Source organism: Arachis ipaensis, chromosome B10 (genome assembly GCF_059453495.1).
Source record: "Arachis ipaensis isolate K30076 ecotype BB chromosome B10, ASM5945349v1, whole genome shotgun sequence".
In the NCBI taxonomy this organism is placed as follows: domain Eukaryota; kingdom Viridiplantae; phylum Streptophyta; class Magnoliopsida; order Fabales; family Fabaceae; genus Arachis; species Arachis ipaensis.
In genome coordinates, this window is record NC_142435.1 from 123,018,267 (window position 1) to 123,037,637 (window position 19,371).

At 29.1% G+C, this 19,371-nt stretch overlaps 1 long non-coding RNA gene across 3 annotated transcripts; it reads left to right on the forward strand.

Annotated features, from left to right (window-relative positions):
- Positions 1-2,396: 2,396 nt before the first annotated feature.
- On the forward strand, positions 2,397-7,768 carry LOC107623280 (uncharacterized). Of its 3 annotated transcripts, XR_015907669.1 has the most exons (6): positions 2,397-3,263; positions 3,697-3,727; positions 4,218-4,381; positions 5,806-5,972; positions 6,331-6,411; positions 7,246-7,768. It is a non-coding gene; the product is annotated as an uncharacterized LOC107623280 (long non-coding RNA). The 3 variants fall into 3 exon arrangements; XR_015907668.1 differs by lacking the exon at positions 2,397-3,263 and having other exon boundaries at positions 3,578-3,727; XR_015907670.1 differs by lacking the exons at positions 2,397-3,263; positions 3,697-3,727; positions 4,218-4,381 and adding an exon at positions 5,313-5,496.
- The last annotated feature ends 11,603 nt before the right edge of the window (positions 7,769-19,371 follow it).

Below are 19,371 nucleotides of genomic sequence, written 5' to 3' on the forward strand. Positions count from 1 at the left end.
ATTGAAAAATTGACCCTTTTTTTTTTGTACTAAAGAGAAAAAATCTACTTTTAAGATTTCTTCCTTTGGGCCATTAGGCACTTCTTGTAAACAACAACAACAATAAAACTATTATTTGCCGTTTAGAAAACAGTGTCTTTGTTGAAGGATATTAGTATATTACAACTAAGTAATTTCCTCATGAATAATATTATACATCTAATTTTTTTGTTAATTAAATTTAATTAAATTAATATAATATAATAAAAATTAATTATGATTAATATTATTTTTAATTTTATTATTTAATTTAACTAAATTTAATTCATAAGAAAACTTAAATATATAATATTATTCTATTCTTAATACTCATATAAATCATAATATTAGCATAAGATTTGGTGTAGTAAAATTTTTTAAAAATACAAATTTTTTATTTTATATTTAATAAATTAAAAAAATTATGTATTTATATTTATAATTTTTATAAGATAAAAATATTTTTAAAATTATTCAAAGTAAAAATTTTAAAATTAACTTATAATTATTAAAATTAAAAATTTTAATATAATTTTATATATTAATTAATTTTTAAATTTATTATAATATTTTTAATTTTAAAATTATTTTATAAAAAATAATAATTATTATTTATATTTATTAAAAATTATTTTTAATTTAATTTATCAAATATATATAAATACTATAAATAAAGTTTTACCAAACCCATCTTTTAACACCGGTAAGCTGAGGTAAACCACATTCCTCCTCAAACCATACGCAAATCATAGCCAATGAATCCTCTCTGCATATTTTCCCTTTCCCTTTTCTACATAGTCACGCGCATATTCAACTCTTTGTGGGTTCTCACTTCTCACATACCCTGTTTTTGCCCTCTTCCGAAAAATAGTAGCCCCCTATCTATAACACTATTCACACCAGAGAAGACTGGAGGATGTTTTGATAAATATGACCGTTAATTAAGAAAACTAATTAGTAAAAACTCTTTTTAGTTCGTTTTAATTCAATGGTGTGGAACCAATTCCAAGTTCAAACACTAATTTTATATCTAATTCTATGCGCCAAACGATGGAGGTGTAGGAGGTTTATAAACAATTTTCCTAATTAAAGCACTTATATTAGTACTACAAATATAAACATTTAATTAAAAAATTGTAAAATTTGTATAATTTTCTCATGTATTAATGATGAATTTACTTTTCAGTTTTCACTCAATTAGATTTTTATTAAAACATTAAAAGTAGTGGGCATATATTGGCTTATGCACTTTTGTGCCATTCTAGTAGTTTAAGGGTTGCTGTATACTTCTTGGCTCAAACTGTTTGTTCTATTCTTTCTGAGAATGTTCGGGATCTCTCTCCTTAGATTGATGGTATAGTTCTTCGTTTAGTTTTATTTTGTTTTTCCAAAAAAAAAAATGTAAACTAATTTTATTTCTTATCTTCTTATTTTTTCTCTTCACCTAATCAAAGAATTAAGAGAAATTATTATTATATTCACATTATATAATAGAAATATGGAAAAATTGGATATAATAAGAATTTATAAAAAAGTATTTTACTATTTTTAGACCTTAAACTAAAAGTTTCTTTATTAGAGTAAAATATTTATCATCTTAAATAATTTTATTTATTATTATCATACTCAACGAATAAAAAATAAATTAATAATACCTATTAATATATTATTATTATATTATATCAGAAGTGTAACATCTTCTTTACATTCACCAGTGTCTTTTATTTATTAAAATTTAAATACGCGTAAAAGTAATAAAATAAATAAATAAAAATATTCGGTGTGCACATATTGTAAAATAAAATAGAACTAGTTGAGATAATAAATTACTTATAACTTAATTAAGGGGTCTTAAATTCAAATTTTTGGAAATAATTGATTTATATATAATAAAAGATATTTAAAAAATTCATATACTAACTTTTTTTATATTCTCATTATATATATAATTTGATTTATTATGATAAATGTTTAAGAAACAAGAGAAAAAAAATAATAAAAAGTATAAAAAATAAAAGCATGAATTTTAATTTGTTGTTTCTAAATTGATAATACACTAATACTACTATTAGATTAAAATATAGACACCCAAAAAAATCTAAAAAAATTGTAACAAAATTTTATCAAATTTAAAATAGCAGTATTATCATTTTTTTTTAAAAAAAGAACATCCTCTAAATAATAAATAATAAATAATAAATAATTTTAAAGTGAGGAATGGTAAACGTTTCTCTCTCCAAGCAAAAGGATAGAAGAATATCTGAAGGATTATGATAATAACGGATTTGCAGCTGAAATTGGCGAAGAAAGAAAAGCATTTAGAAGATTAATTAAGCGCATTTAACTATTTAAGGGTCTCAATTGACGCAAAAGGCTGCAATCCATCTCCCCGTTTCACATTTCACATTTTTTCTTTGGGTTTGTTGGTTGGAACGGGTCTCGTCTCGTCTCAGCCCCACACACACACACCACTCATTCACTCACTCACTTCTATCATCCCTCGCCGCACTCTCTCCTCTGTAACCGTAACTTCTGAATCTGAACCGATCTCGCTACGTGTCATCGCCGCTGCATCACTACGTGTTGCATGCCTAACCACCAAGGCCACCACCACCTCCTCCATCCTCACAATGAATGAAGAGAGAGAATAGAGAGAGGGAATACGGTTGGACTTTGGAGTCTGTGGTTCTTGTCTTTTCATCTTTCCTTTCTCCTTCTTAATCCCTGCTTTCTTCCTCCTTTTTTGTTCCTGTTTATGCAGGAAACCCTAATTTCTGAAATCTTCTAATAATTGTCTCTTAAAATAAGAATACGCTGTGTGGATCATGGACATTTTCGTTTTCTTCTATTCTTATCGGTTAATGCTTCAGATCTGTTTCGATAATGAAAGTAATAGAACAGATGTTATGTATATTCTTTGTGTGAGGGTTTCCAAATTTGGGCATGTTTTGCAGCCTGGGCTCTTGATTATTTATTTTCTCTTGGAACATAGAAATTGACAGAAGAGAGTGAGCACACAGAAGCACTCGTTATAATTCTATACCGTTGCTCTTGCGTGCTCACTTCTCCTTCTGTCAGCTTCCAGTGCCGGAAAAAATGAAAATCACCGCTCGTGTGATCTGCATCTGCATCTGGCTCTGCTTCGTTCCAAACCCCCAAACCCAAAATCTAACCCTCTCTTTCTTTCTCTCTCGACATTTTGGCGGAGCAAGCAGACCAGCGACCATCACTGACTACTGCGCCAGGTTATATCATTATCAAACAGTGAAAAAAAGGAAGAAGCTTTTGTTTGTTTCTTTCTTTAGCCCTTGTTTTTATTTTTATCTCTTTACTGTGTCTTTCAATTTTGTTATTTTAATCATTGCTCGTGGTTCCATTAGTAATTTTTATAAATTATCTTTGTTGTTATCAAACGGAAAAGCGTGACTTTTGATGCAATAGCCCTATTTGCTTGCCAGGATCAACGAACCCCCAACATTTTAAAATTAATATTAATAAATATATTTATACTAACATTTCCCCTTTTATCTTGTTTTTTAATAACTTTGATATATAGCAGTACATAGCATGGAGCCATTTCACGTCACATAGCATGGTCCTCACCAATTTTTTCTCCTTGCTTCAATGGACATCACAATTATGCTGATTTCGTCCCTTTCCATGTATTTTTTTTGCTAGATCTTGTGCATGCCAGTGGTTCCTTTACTCGGTAACTGTTACTGTTTCTAACTTTCTTCTTGTTGGCTATGTGTTTGTTCTTTCCTGCAACTCAACGTTATGATGCATAGATTCTGGTTTCATTATATTCTTGGACAATAAGAATTTCAAAAGGGGTGTTTCTTTTCTGTTCTTAATATTTATTGCTTTTTTTTGTTTTAGTTTATCCTTTTCTTTTTTGAAATATTTTTGGTGGTTTATGATCTGATAAACCCTATCTACCTAACTCTACAGTTGCTTGTTTTGTGTCTGTGACTGACCAAATTGTTTGACTATATGAGCATCCTTTTAATCATCAATTCAAGGAGCAATAAATATGGTTTTGGAAGTTCAGTTTTTTTTTTCCCTCTCTGGTGTATTGTGATATGATGTAACAATAATAATGCTGGCCGAGTAAACTTATTGGGATTTCTCTTGATATTGATTGATTTTTATGCATACAAAAGCTGCAGCCGGCCTGTACTTTTTCTTCTTTGATGCAGATGATAAATATGGGCAAAGACTTGGATTGTTCGTACACTTCTTCCTTGTAGAGATAACGTGCTGTCCGACCCATAAGCATGTTAAAATGTTGGAAAACAAGAATCATTATACCAATGTGAAATCAATGTCTTGGATAAGGAATCGAGCATTAGCAATCTCCATAGTATGCTTTAGGAAAATTTTCAAATATTCAATAATTTTAGTTAATGATCTCAATTATGTATATATTTTACAAAGCATTTTAAGTGCATTATGAAATTAAGTGTTCTAGTAGTTTTAACTATTGATCGAAATCATGATATATTTATATATATAACAACAATGTTAAGGAGACAAAAAAAAAAAAAAAACTCAAATTTCTCTTATTTAATATTTGTTAATTTTAACAATTAATGTAAAATTATTAATTATTGTTAAAATTAATAAATCTTGAATAAGACAAGTTTTAGTTATTTTTGGTTAATTTTTTTGTCATTAAACATTTTATATATATATATATATATATATGATTAAGATCAATGGCCAAGATTAATTTTATAATTAGGATCAAAGGCTAAAATTATTAGAACACTTAATTCTGTAGTACACTCAAAATGTTTTTTATATTTTATGATTATATCACTGACTAAAACTATTGCAACACAAATATTTTTGAAATTCTTGAAATGCTTCCTATTCTTTAAATCAAAATGAAACTACAGTATACCAACTAGTTCTTTCATCCAATAAATAATCTATATGCTTATTTCTTCCGGCAGCATTTCTTCCTAGAGAGCTGATTGTTTAACCATGAATTCAATTAGTTTAACTTTGTGATTTTATGTTCCTAGGAAACTTTATCCTTATAGAAGGATTTTGGCTCAGCAAATTAGTGATGTGTTTTCGTTACCATCTTTTCGTTCGTTTTTAGTTTTGTGAAAATTAAATGTTTTTTTTTTTGTTGATAAGATTACTAAAGTGAAAGTATAAGAAAGAAAACTTTAAAACTTTTAGTGATGATACGTATATATAAATTTACTTTATTTACCTTATTTATGTTGTTCAAAGTCTTCTTCAAAAATTATTTTTATGGAGATTTATCCATATTTTTTCAGGGATTCTTTTCACATATATTATTATCATCTTTCGGTGGAGACAATATATGCACTCCCACCAGCAAAAAGACAGTAAAGAGATTAAATAGGGCTTTGTTGGAGAAATGCACCTTCTGAAATCATTATTCTGAAGCATGAATGGAGATTAAATTTATATTTCTAGCAATGGATACTATTCAATCTAGTAATTGCTCTTCATTCTATTAGAACTGGGTTGCATCTTAATCAAGCAATCATTCTATTAATTCCAGTTAAACATTCATCGGAACATTTTGTTCTGGATTTTGTTAAAATAAAACTTTTTTTTTTATATATATATTTTTTGTAGATCATAGAAAGACAAACTTTATGTTCTTGCTTCTTTCAATTACTTTTAATATTAAAAAACACAAAGTATACAAAAGTGGTGTTTACAAAGATAATCATATAACATTACTATTTGAAGGACTGTGAATCCAACTAAAATTAATTAAATATTTATTTATGTATTCAGTGATAGCTGTTGATCAGCCAACAGGTCCCTCCAAAATTGCATCCACTTAATTTTTCTCCTTTTGAACCGACCTTTGATGGAGACAATATATACACTCCCACCAGCAAGATGACGGTTTGAAAGCTAATATCGTAGATGGTGGAACGGGTTGCCGTGTTGGAAAAGGGGTAAGTTACCTGGCGGATTGGCTTGAAAGTTTTCATTATTATTTCAGGAATTCTGTGTTGAATTAAAATTTTTATAATAATAATAACAACTTCTTTCTAAGTTTAAAGCTTTTTAAGGCATCAACTCAACAGTGTCTTTTTTTTGGTGGTGGGGGGTGTTCTTTGTTGTGTGGTGAATAGCTCATGTGGTGTTAATATGAATCCAAACTTATTAGTTATTACTATGTTCATGTTTTGAATTTATTTCATCTGTCTTATCAACATCTTTGTTGAATCATTTGATTGTGTGTATGGTTTGTGAGAGTTCATTCTTTTTTCATGCTAATATCTGTTTATATATTTTGGCTTCTGTTTTAAGCTCCAATTGATAGGTACGAGATTCCGGGGAAATTTTTCTGGACGGGCAATGGTTTCAACTGAATCTTCTTTGAAGCTCCTAGTGAGTATATTAAAATTTAAATTGTCATTATGTTTGCTTTTGTGTAATGTCATATGTGATAAATAGTGCTATTATATATGTATATAAAAGCTTTCTCAATTTTGTGTTCTCTCCTCTAACCTTGTCAGGGTATCAAATTGTGCAAATTAATAGCTACTATCTATGTAAACCACTAAACCAACCCAGAAAAAGGATAATACTATTTATTTCTCGGTAGAATATAATCATATTGAATATACTAGTAAAAACATCATATATAGACCACTTTTCATTAAGACACCAAATTAAATATTGAGGACTAAACGTATACTTAATTAGGCCTAGCCCTTGATCAACTTTATATAGTCTAACCAAAAGTTTTCTAGAGCGTTGAAGTTGGTGAACCTTGTCAACAAACAATTTGGAGCTTAGTATACTAGGATGAATGCAATTGCTTTGTACCTAGCTTTCTTGACTTAAAAGAAGACCATTTTTGGTGAGTATGATGGGGAAAATGTGATTTACATGCAATTATTACACACAATTTCCCCTTTCATATATCCCGAAACAACTATATTATACATATATAAAAAATCAGTCAGTTATTTGTATAAAATATATGTTAAAATATAGAATATAAATTAAAAATAAATTAAATAACACATGTATTTATATAAATAGTGACTGATTTTTGTTGTGCACATCACATTTTTATACTGGAAATATTCATAGATATTATATAGAGTATGTTTGATTTGGAAATTAGAACGGGATGAAAATATTCATAGATACAAAATTACAATTAGCCATAAAAATTGTTATATATGATCTCACATTGTGTATTTCTTTGTTTAGATTCATTTGTTAGCAGCAGCCAGGAAGAGGTTCATCAGAATGTACTTACTACTTAGTAGAGTATACGAAACAAAGTTATCACAATAAGAACGCCACTAAGGCTGTGTTCTTTTATATCAGTCAGTATGATCGTTGCAAATTCTCAATTTGAAGAGGCAGCTCATTACTCAATATCGTGTGAGTTCTCTAATTGTCAATGCCGTCATTGACGAGATTGAGACGGTTAATACTTTATAAGCTACTGCTGTCTTACATTTTAGGGAAGTGTCATATTTAGTGACAAATCCTGTTTCTGTTATCCTTTTTAAGTTTTTAGTAACATGTACACATGGTAGATCTCTTAATTTCAAATGCCTGTTATTAATTTTTTGTTAGATTAGATTCGTAGTCACATTCTGTTGAGGAATTTCATTTATACATAGAAGAATATGGTTAGTTTGTGCCGGACCATGAGTAATGGTCCAATATTTTCTACCTTTGGATTGCAAAATGAAAGGTTGAAGTGCAATTGGGTTAGTTGAGTGAATAATTTATTTGTCTGTTTAAGAAAGTATCCGAAAGTTGAATTTTTCCGTGTACGTAACGATTAATTGGTTATCGGTAAGTTTTTAAATAAAACTCGAAGGTAAAGAATTAGCCTTTTTTAGACTGTCAAATTGAAAAATATCTGTGAAAAATAAAAAAAAAAATAGAAAGGGGGTTGAAGTGTAATTCTGAATTCAAGTTAACAGTACCGAGCCTTTTGAATGGATCAGGATAAACGAACCAAGGACAATGAAGTGATGCCCTAAATTGATAAACACTGAAGTGTACCAAATAATTCATAATTTGATTTGATGGGTCTGTAGCATTGCTTTTTTTTTTTATAAAAAAAAAAAAATACTTTTTCAGGGGAGAAATTTGAGAATGAATAACCCAAATCACGACATGCTACTTGTTTGGCTGTCTTTGATGGGGTTACTGCTGATTTGTCAGAACTTTTCTTTCTTCACATTACTATTCAGTCTGGCCCTACCTTGTTTTATGTGATGTTATCAATTTTATTCTGGTGGTTTTAAAATACAGGGCAATCCGAAAGCCAATAGACAGGTTTTTCTAAACATTTTTGTCACGATACATACATACACACAAGACACGATACAATATAAAATAGTAAAATACACATATATATAAATTTTAAATTTTTATAAAATATGTAGGTAATATATATATATTATTTTTGGATAAATTATAATAATTTTTTATATTTTATTAATATTAAATTATAAATTAATTATATAAAATATTTAAAATATTTTTATTTTAATAAATAATAACAAAAATTATTTTTAAACTCAAGAATACATATTAAGACTATGACTAAATATACTAATATATGATAATATTTAGATGTGTTTAAATATATTTAAAAAAAAAATAATTTTTATTAAGATAAAGTTGGATATAGAAAATACACATACATATTGAATAAATATTAATAAGTGTCGTATCCAAAATGCGTTCAATACACAGATAGAATAATTCAGCAAAATGTCCATATTTTATAGCATTTCTTAGATTTCATTCGAATTCAATAAAAATATATAAATGATAATTTATTTGTTTATGTGTTGATACATTCATGAAGTAATCATCTTTTATATATTAAAATTGTTAACAAAAGTTTTTGTATGATTAACTGTCTATTTTTTTTATTAGTTTAATTTTAATTTATCGATAAAATAAAATAAAAAAATTTATACGATCTTTTAATTAAATTTATATACTTAGAATTTTTTAAATAGTAAATTTAAAATTATTTATTTCTAATGATATGGCAAATTGACTAAATAATTAGATATATTTATGTAAAATTATTTTATACATGAAAATTAATTTTTTTTAATTATAAAAATATTATGACTTGATTTTATTTCTGCAACTAAATATGGATAAACCCACAAGAAATATTTCCAAATGTTAGACATTTTAGAGAATCAAATATATTTCAAATTGACAAATTTGCGTTCCTCATTATGAAACTAAATATCGAAAATAAATCTTTTATATCATCGTGCTAGGAAAAAAGATTATCTAGAGTGAAAAATTAATCATTAATTTTATCATTTTTATTATACGTGAGTTTTATTATTTTACTTTAAAAGTGAGGGTAAAATATCTAAACAGACTAAATGAAAATCGATATTATATGATAGTTCTAAAAGATATAACGTTACATATATGTCCAATTTTGACAATAAAATTATATAAATCGAAGCAAATCAACTCGATTTAACCTTTTTTCATGTAAATCGAATTAACATAGTTCGATTTAGCCATACACTATATAAATCGAATTTTAGCAGTGGAACACATACATCGATATTAATGGATTCGATTTATGTGAATAGAATTTTGATTTATGTGAATAGAATTTTGCATGTGTAAATCGAATCAAGTACATTTGATTTATTTGCATGTGGTGTCACATATATAAATCGAAGCTCATTGATTCGATATATATATATATATATATATATATATATATATATATATATATATGCAAATTTTATAAATCGAGTTACATTAATTTGATTTACTATAATAGCTACGCATATAAATAGGAGCTAATTGTGAAATCCTCATTATAGTGGGACTCACAATGACTAGTGATGATAGTTTTTTAGTTTTTGTGTACTATAGAAGATCGATTAAGAAAAAAACACGATCTAGAATAAAATTTACTAATAAGGATCCGTTAAGTGTTTTTTTTATCAAATCTTCTACGAGTTTCAGAATACTATAATCCAAAAACTAGGACTGAATGGCATCAAACGGGTAGAGAAGTTATTCTATAGAATTCCAATTTCTGTTTTACATGATGGTGTGAAGTACGATTCCTCCGTTATAGACAGTGACAAAGATTTGCAAGTTTTGTTATACTGTCATCGTTAGTTTTTCGAGGTGAGGACCCCTGAGCTATTTGCCAAGCTTGTAGACGTGCTCTGTAGTTCAGGAGGATCGAACCGTAATTCCCAATCTGTTGCAATGCCAACCGCCTCTAGTTCAATGCTTGTTGGTTCTTCATCATCTGTGACTATGATTGCACTTGAGGCAGTTTTGGTTGCATCTCTGTCCTTCGCAGCTGATCTAAACCGTGATTGTGACAGAAAAATAGGTGATAATCGACCCTTTGGTGAGCTTGCTATTGCGATGGTCGGTACTCTTGTTATGATCCCGATTTCCAGGGAGGGTGGAGCACCAGATGGTGTCGAAGATGCACTGCATGATGATGATGATGATGATGCCACTACTCTAAGTACGCATGTGACGGGCCTGGATTTAGAACAGCATCAAATCGTAACACATGCTGCACCCTGTTGGTCCAATGAATGTGCCAACTCTGTAAGGTAGAGAGAAATTATAGCTTGCTGCCTTTGCCATCCTTCGACATCAAGAAATTGATGTTGAGTGTAGCTCGCGGTCGATGCTGTACTCTACCAAGCTATGGTAGCACCCGATCCACCTGATGGCACTTTATGACAGCAAAGTAGATCAATGCCGTCATAGACCTCCATAACGACATATGATGTGGACCTAGTATCTCGGGATGCACAACCTGAACGACATCCGGCGAGCTATATGACATCCACGCAAACTGCAAAGAGAAATGGTTTTCTCATGTTATTGTAAACAGTAAAAAGACAAAATAACTGAAGAATAAAAAGTATGAAAGGTTAACACTCACATTCCCAACCCGAATTAAATCTATCCTGAGCTTGTAATGCACAACTCGAGGTCCCTTCTCGTTCAACGTTGGCTGAAAACCTAACCACCTGTGACCCAAGACATGTTATCAACAACGACCATAAACCGAAAAAATATTAACGCACATAACAACCATAAACATAAATTACCTCAATGCCAATGACCAATGAAAGGCATCTAACCTATCATGCCTAAAACTAGGGAACCACCAGAAGATTTATGATTGAAGGAGCTGCAACGGACCGGCCAACTTTACCACATTCTTATAAGCCACACGGCACATGCACCGGTAGAGCTATGAAAGAGCAGCTGATTCCAAAGTGTATCTACCCACGTCTTCTAGCCTGGCTATGTACGGTAGCCAACAGATGTGAAGACGTGTACCAGACATGTCACTGAAAAGCTGAGTCGATAACAACATCATGATGTATGCTCTTGCATACCTCCTCACCGTATCCTCGTCCGCGTCTTGGAGCAGCTCACTGAATGTCTCCTGCTTCCAAGTACATTTCATAGCGAACTTATCGATGCAGTTTGAAGGAGGTAAGACACCCAACAATTCCTCAAACCAAGCTCAAGATGGACAGGCACCGTCGATGTATCTCTCAAAGTTTGTCAGACATCCATTGACGTATTCACCATCGATCGACAGTCCTAGCTAGTACGCTGCATCCTGCAACGTAATCATGCACTCCTCGAATAGTATGCGTCTCTAGATGCCATCTCTCTATAAATACACTCACTAATGGCTCATCCAATCTAAACCAGGTCTCGTGTAGTCTCGTAAGATGGTATAAACCAGCCATATGTAAATATGGTACGATCCTATCATCTGAGGACATACCATGCTCCCTTCGCATGCTGGTGACCCATTGGTGGGCTACAAAACAATAAAAAATTCTTTCTAAGAATTATAAGAAAAAAGTTCACTAAAGGAATATTAAATAATATGTCCTGATCGAAAAAAATTCTCTAAATCAAAACAAACAATCTTACAAGTTAAAAAAGACACTTCCAACCTAAATCTACAAGGACCTAATGCGAAAAATTCCAACAAAAATAATTAATGTAAGACATACCACAATTGTCAATTACTATTATTATTTACCCTTAATTTAAATCCTAACTAAATTAATTTTCACTACTTAACTTAATATTTATAACTTAGAACATGTATACCTTACAAATTCTAAGAGACTCTCTAGTCACTACTCTAATAAATAGATATTTATAATCACTACTCTAACTGTCATTTGTAGTTTAAAAATTTTAATTTCTAACTAATGTTTATAAAGAAATACTCTAAGCAGCTTAATATTAATAACATTTTTAATCTATCTTTAAAAAAAGTTTATTCACTAATCTCTTCATTGATGATACTAGCAATATGGACAAACCCGTCCAACCGATAAATACGATCCTAGTTGTCCTCCATGTTAGCAGTTTTGAATCTTGTGGTGTTATTGTCAAAATTTTCTCTCTAAGGTGCGTATGGGTGGGGAGGGAGATTGTGAATTATAATTTGAAGCAACTGAATTTGAGTTTTATATATAGGTGTAATGTTAGTAAATCGAATCTATTTACCTATGCTCGCCAACACATATAAATCGAAGCAACTCTATTTGATTTAGTAGGTGATGTAAATCGAAACCACTTGTTTCGATTTACTATGGATGTAATTTGAAATCCATTGTTTCAAATTACTATGTGCTAGTCATGTCACCTATTTAACCTAACTAACTCGATTTTTACCTAACCCTACTAAATCGAATCATATTGATTCAATTTACCTTGATATGACCTAAATCGAGTCTAACAAATTCGATTTACATATAAACACAAACAAGGCATGCATGTAACATTATATCATCTAGGACTATCACGTAATATTAGTTTTCATTTATTTTGTTTAGATGTTTTACCCTAAAAGTGTTTGATATTTATTTTTTCACACTACCAATCTCTAAATTTGGTAATGCTAGAAAGATAAAAAAAAAGTCAAAATTTGTCTTATTTAATATTTATTAATTGTTGTAACAATTAATAAATATTAAATAAAATAAATTATGATTATTTTTTGTTAATATTTTTTTGTTATCAAATATTTTTGTTATTATATTAGAAAACATAAAAAACTATAAAAAATTCAATATAAATAACCATGGTGCTCTTAGCAAAACCCTATTCTCATAATTACATGTTTGAGTTACCAAGAAAAATTTAGAATATTTTAATAATTTAATTTAAGATTTATTTATTTTATATCTTAAAAGCACATGTTTTAAATTTTTAATGTATTTATTTTGTATTTATTAAAAAAAATTTAAATTTTTTATTAATAGTAATCTTATTATATGCCCAAAGTATATATTAGCTAAATCATTTAATTTATTCTCAAAATTTTTTAAATTATATAATGATTTTTTTAGGACTAATTTTAATTTTATATTTAACATTTAAAACGTACAATTTTTATTATTACACATCTTATTTTATGATATTTTAGTTTTACAGTCAAAATTAAATTATTTTTTTTCTAAAAATATTCATTTCTTCTAATATGATCAAAAGAGCAACAACAACAACAATAACAACAACAACAAAAATAACAATAATAATAATAATAATAAATATTTGTAGAAAAAAGTCTTAATTTAAAAATATAATAAAATAAAATATTTTAAAAAATAATAATGATACTTTAAATTTTAAGAACATAATTAGGAATTAAGTCCTAATAAAACAACAAACATTTAGAAATGGAGGCAAGCTATATTAATAATACTTACTTTATTTACAAAAAAGACATATTTTTTTTGCAATCACAATTTTGTCATCAACCAATAAAAATTTTAAAAAGGACAAATCCTAGTAAATGACAATCATAATTTATAAATCACCATAATATGGCACTCCTCTAAATTTCAAAATGACTGGGTATGAATGTAGAAAAGTTATTCTAAATATTTGAATAATAAAATTTTGGTTTAATTATTCTGTTATTTTCTATAATTTTACTAAATTTATAATTAGATCTTTATTTTTTTTTCAATTGAGTCTTTGTATTATTTTTAATTCTGTAATTAATTAAGTCATTTTTAGTGTTAAAATGTTAAGAATTAACTGAATATTTATCCACAAATTGAAAGTATTCACAATTAAAAATCTAATTATATTTTTGACTACGTATTTTTAATGAGAAATATTTCATTAATTATAACGTTCTTAACATGAAAAGACCTAATTACAAAATAAAAAAAAAGTGTAGAGACCTAATTGAAAAAAAAGTATAAAAATCTAATTGTAAATTTGATGAAATTAGAGACTAAGAAAATAATTAAACCTAAAAATTTCATATATAGATTTCTAAACTACTCCATTAGATGTTTTATTTTCACTTGAGGGAAAGAAAATGGTATAATAGTAAAATAATCTTTAGCTCGAATTTCATATAGCATAATGTAATGAACAATAATGTAAAAAAAAAAAAAAAAAACCACCAAAAGGAAGGAATGGGGTAATTTACATAGATAAATTGAATAACGATCAAAATTATACGGATATTCTAAACTGAATATGGTTACATGCATGTCTCGTTTGACTTTATGTAAATTCAATAAATTAAATTCAATTTACACTTTTTCAATATAAATGGAATCAATTAGATTTAATTTAGTATGTCTAATGTTTTTGACATAGTAAATCGACACGCATAGATTTGATTTACTAGCCATAAGCCTCTAACAACACGCAACAATGGTAAATCGAATCAAATGAGTTCGATTTATAGGGGAAGGTATCCACTAGTATATCAGATACAACTTATTTTGATTTACTAAGGATGTTGTGTGAAAGGTAAATCAAGCCTAATTGATTCGAATTACTAGGTAGGATTTTTAAATTAGTATTTCGAATTTACTTAATTCGATATTGCTACAAGTATGTCCTATATAAATAAAATCAAAAAGTTTGTTCTTCATAAGAGTGACACTCACAATGGCTAGTGATGATTTTTTAGTTCTTGTACACTACAGAAGAAAAAAACACAAAAGAGAATAAAATTTATTGGTAAAGATTTGTGAAACACGGACATTTCGCTAAGTTGTCATGTCTTCATATCAGACACATTTCGGATGCGAAACTCATCGACATTCGTCAGACACATGTGTTTGCTGTGTCCAACCGTGTCTTAATAAAAATAAAAAATTCTTTTCCGCACACACTTGAACACACCTAAATACCATCATGTGTCAGTGTGTCCAGCCTTATTATTAGCATGTATCCTTGAAATAAATTTAGAAATAGTATATATTATTATTTATTAAAATAAAAAATATTTTAAATATTTTATATATAATTAAAATAAGACATTAAAAATAATTAAGAAATTAATTTATGTTTTAATATCAATAAATTATCAAAATATCATTACAATTTATCTAAAAAATACTTTATATTATATATATATATATATATATATATATATATATATATATATATATATATATACGTGCCCGTGTGTCTTATAAAATTTTAAAATTCGTGTATCGGCGTGTCTCATATCGTGTGGTGTCCTATGTCCATAGTTTTGAACCTTGTCATTTGTAGTGTGAGATTACTCTCTCAAGGTGGAATATGGTGGGAAGAGTAAAATGTGGCTATAAATTATATCAAGCTAATTTGAATTCTTATTGTTTTACTCAAAATTTTGTTAATGTTTAAAAAAAATGTGGGTATATCAATATCGCAATTGTAACGTCAAATAAAATTAAAAGGAATAAAAGTAACAAATAAACATATAAATGCAAGATGCCGGTGGCGAAGTAAATTGCAGAAATTGAAACAAACAGAAAATTAAAAAGAAGATGAAAGAAGAAACATGAACGTAAAAGAGAAGAAGACGTAAAAGTAGATGAATTTTATTAATAAAAACTGGAAAAAAGCAAAGTACAAGTGTTTGAGTTCAGAGGAATTACTTAAGATTCTCAATTTTACTCTGTGATACCAAGAGGCTGAGAGCGTTTTGGATTTTTAAGTGTTTTTCAAGAAGAAATGAACTGCCTACAATGTGCTCCTAAAGCTTTATTTATAGACTAACCTACAGTTACCATTTGTACACTACTTGCGGAAAATTTGAATTGTCCGTAACTGTTCCCGTACTTCTTGCTTGATGTTAATTTCAAAAATTAAATAGATAACCAACTGTCAAATGATCTAATTTAATTCAAAATAGATATAAATATTATATATGGAGACATCACCATGTAACTAATTATTTCTTTTTATAATTTTTTTGTAAAAATTATATTTTATCTAATACAATGCCCCCCAAAATTTTTCACTTGAAGTCATACAGTGATTGAAAGTGAAAAATTTTGTTGTTTATAATAATAAAAGAAGTATATACAAACGTATGTTTATTTATTTTTTTATCTTTATTTTATTTATTTATTTATTTATTTATTTTTTTATATGTATATGTCTTTTTTGTATTATATATATATATATATATATATATATACTTCTTTTATGTATATAAATAATAGGGATAAGTACTTTAATTTTTTCGTTCCTAAGGTTTGAGGTCAAAATCAAAATCATCCTCGACTTTTTTTGTTATTAAAATCATCCTCAACGTTACAAAACGTTATAAAATCGTCCTTTTCTACTTCAATTTTATTTTTTTACCAAATTACCCTTATTAAATAATAAAAATAATTAAAAAATTAAAACAAAACTAACCCCCACCCCTCACCCTACTCCCTCACCCCCACACCCCTCACCGTAACCCCCCACCCCCTCACCCCACTCCCGTAACCCCTCATGCCCCTCTCTTCAAAACCCCAACTCCAATTCCAACTTCAATTTTTTTCCTCTCTGTTTTTGCTGCCCTACTTATTCGAACTCCAATCCCCCGCCGCCCTACTCCCTTGTTCCCTGTTCCCTCCCCATCCCTTCCTCCTACTCCTCTTCGAACTTTCCATTTTCCAAACCCCAATTCTTTTTCTCAAACTTAAACAAAACACCCTCCCCCTTCAGCCAATTCAGCAACAACAACCACAACCACAAAAACAAAAACAACAGCAACAACAAATTCAGCATTTTCAACCAATTCAATAACAACCATAAAATAAATCAATAGAAACTTTAGATTTAACAATTCAACAATCATCATCAGCTACAACTTCAGATCAAAATAAGTAATAATAGAAATTTTTTATGTTCTTCAAAAATTAAAAAAAAATTAAAAAAGGAAGAACGAAAAGAGGAAGGAAGTGACAAAAATAAAAAAATTTCTCCTACTGCTGCTGGCGCTGACACTGTCGCAGCTGTGGGTGATAGAGCTCGAAGGTGATGGATGGGAACGAAGCAAGAGAAGCATGTGCGGAGGGAGGAATCGAAGGGAGCGAAGAAGTAGAGGAGAAGGGACCCACCGCCACCATCTTCATAACCCACGGATCTGGCTCCGACACCGGTTGGCTCTTCCAGAAGATCTGCATCCTAGGCTATGGCCGCTCCAACAGTGAACGGGCTTGATATTCTCTGCACCGCATGGAAGTGAAGACGAAGAAGATGAAGAAGAAGATGAAGGGTTGTTGTTGTGAATGAGAAGAAGAAGAAGATGAAGAAGAAAGAAGATATGAGAAGAAGAAGATGAAAGGTGGGAACTGATGATGATGATGGGATGTGATGGGATTTGGGGTGGAGAGTCAGAGAGTAGGAGGAAGGGAAATTGGGGGTGGGTTTGGGGTGAGGGGAGAGACGAAGAGATGCTGGGTATGGGTGGGGTGGGGTTTTATTTTTTTTAATATTATTTTTATTAATAGTTAAGGGTAATTTGGTCTAAAAAAATAGAAAAGGACGATTTTATAACGTTTTGTAACTTTGAGGATGATTTTAATAACAAAAAAAGATTAGGGACGAAATTGATTTTGACCCCAAACCTTGGAGACGAAAAAAGTACTTATCCCTAAATAATAACAATACGTGTTGATAAGAATGAAATTTTGAGACATCACTTAGAAAGCACACAAGAGTACCGTACTCTTTCTCTTTTCTTTGTTTTTATTTATTTATTTATTTTTATTTTGGCTAAACAAAAAGTAAAATAGTTCAGTACTCTTATCTTCTTGTAATGCTTGTGAGAGAGAATACGTTAGTGTTTGAACATCAAAAGGTTTCTTCTTCAACTCTGTGCCTCCCACTCTCCCAAATTTCATCTACTACGATGGGTGGGCTTTCTCCGTTCACAAGGGTTTGATTATTCCTAATTCTTCTAATATTCCAGATAAGGTTTCACTGCTAGCCTCATCTTTATCTTTCTCTTTTCCATTGTTGATTGAGAAGAACCCTAACCTCAAAAATGGCATGCAAAATATCCCTTGTGTTATTCATGACTATGAGTACCAGAATCTTACTCTGAAGAGTATTTTCCTTTTTTCTTTCATATTCTTTGATTCAAATTATGATTTGACTGTTGAACCCTATTCTTCAATTCTACTATGTTGCTGTCTTTTTTCTATTTTTAACTATGAAAGAAGAGGTAGGAAAAAAGAAAAAAAAAAAATATATATATATATATATATATATATATATATATATATATATATATATATATATATATATATATTTCTGTCCATTTTGCTCCAAAAAAGGATAAAAGGGATAGTTCATTTTCTTGGCACAAACTTGTCGAAAGTTCATCCTTTATTATTATTATTATTATTATTATTATTATTATTATTATTATTATTATTATTATTATTATTATTATTATTATTATTATTATTATTATTATTATTATTATTGTTGTTGTTGTTGTTACAGAGAAAACAACTACCCCACTTGCTGCCAATCTTCCTTTGAGAAAGTCTTCTGGTAGGCTTATAGGAAAAAAAATTCAATTTTAATTACTCAAGAAATTCAATTTTAATTACTCAAGTCGCCGGGTAAAAAGAAGACTTGAACCAATTGAAGTGTCAACATCTTCAAATAGTGATGATAAGGATGACACATCAAATACATCCAATGACAATCTTGATGGACCGGTAATCTCTCAGCACAATGAAGGGAAAAATGAGAACACCTCGTCTAGTGATAAATCAGTGAGTAAGTTCTCTTCGGAAGATGATGTCGATGCTCTTAGCCCTAGTGGTCAACTTGCTTCTCAGGTATTTTATATATTTTCACATCCTCCGTATTAAAATATCATTATCTTGAAGAACTTACATGATGATGATATCTCTCATGTTGATTTTTTTTTAAATCTCGTTAATTACCTTTGTCCTCATTTCACTTCTTGCTTTAGGCTACTGTGGCTCCTACCATTTCTTTAATTGTTCCTAGTACTGAAAATATGATGGCTGCCACATCTGATAA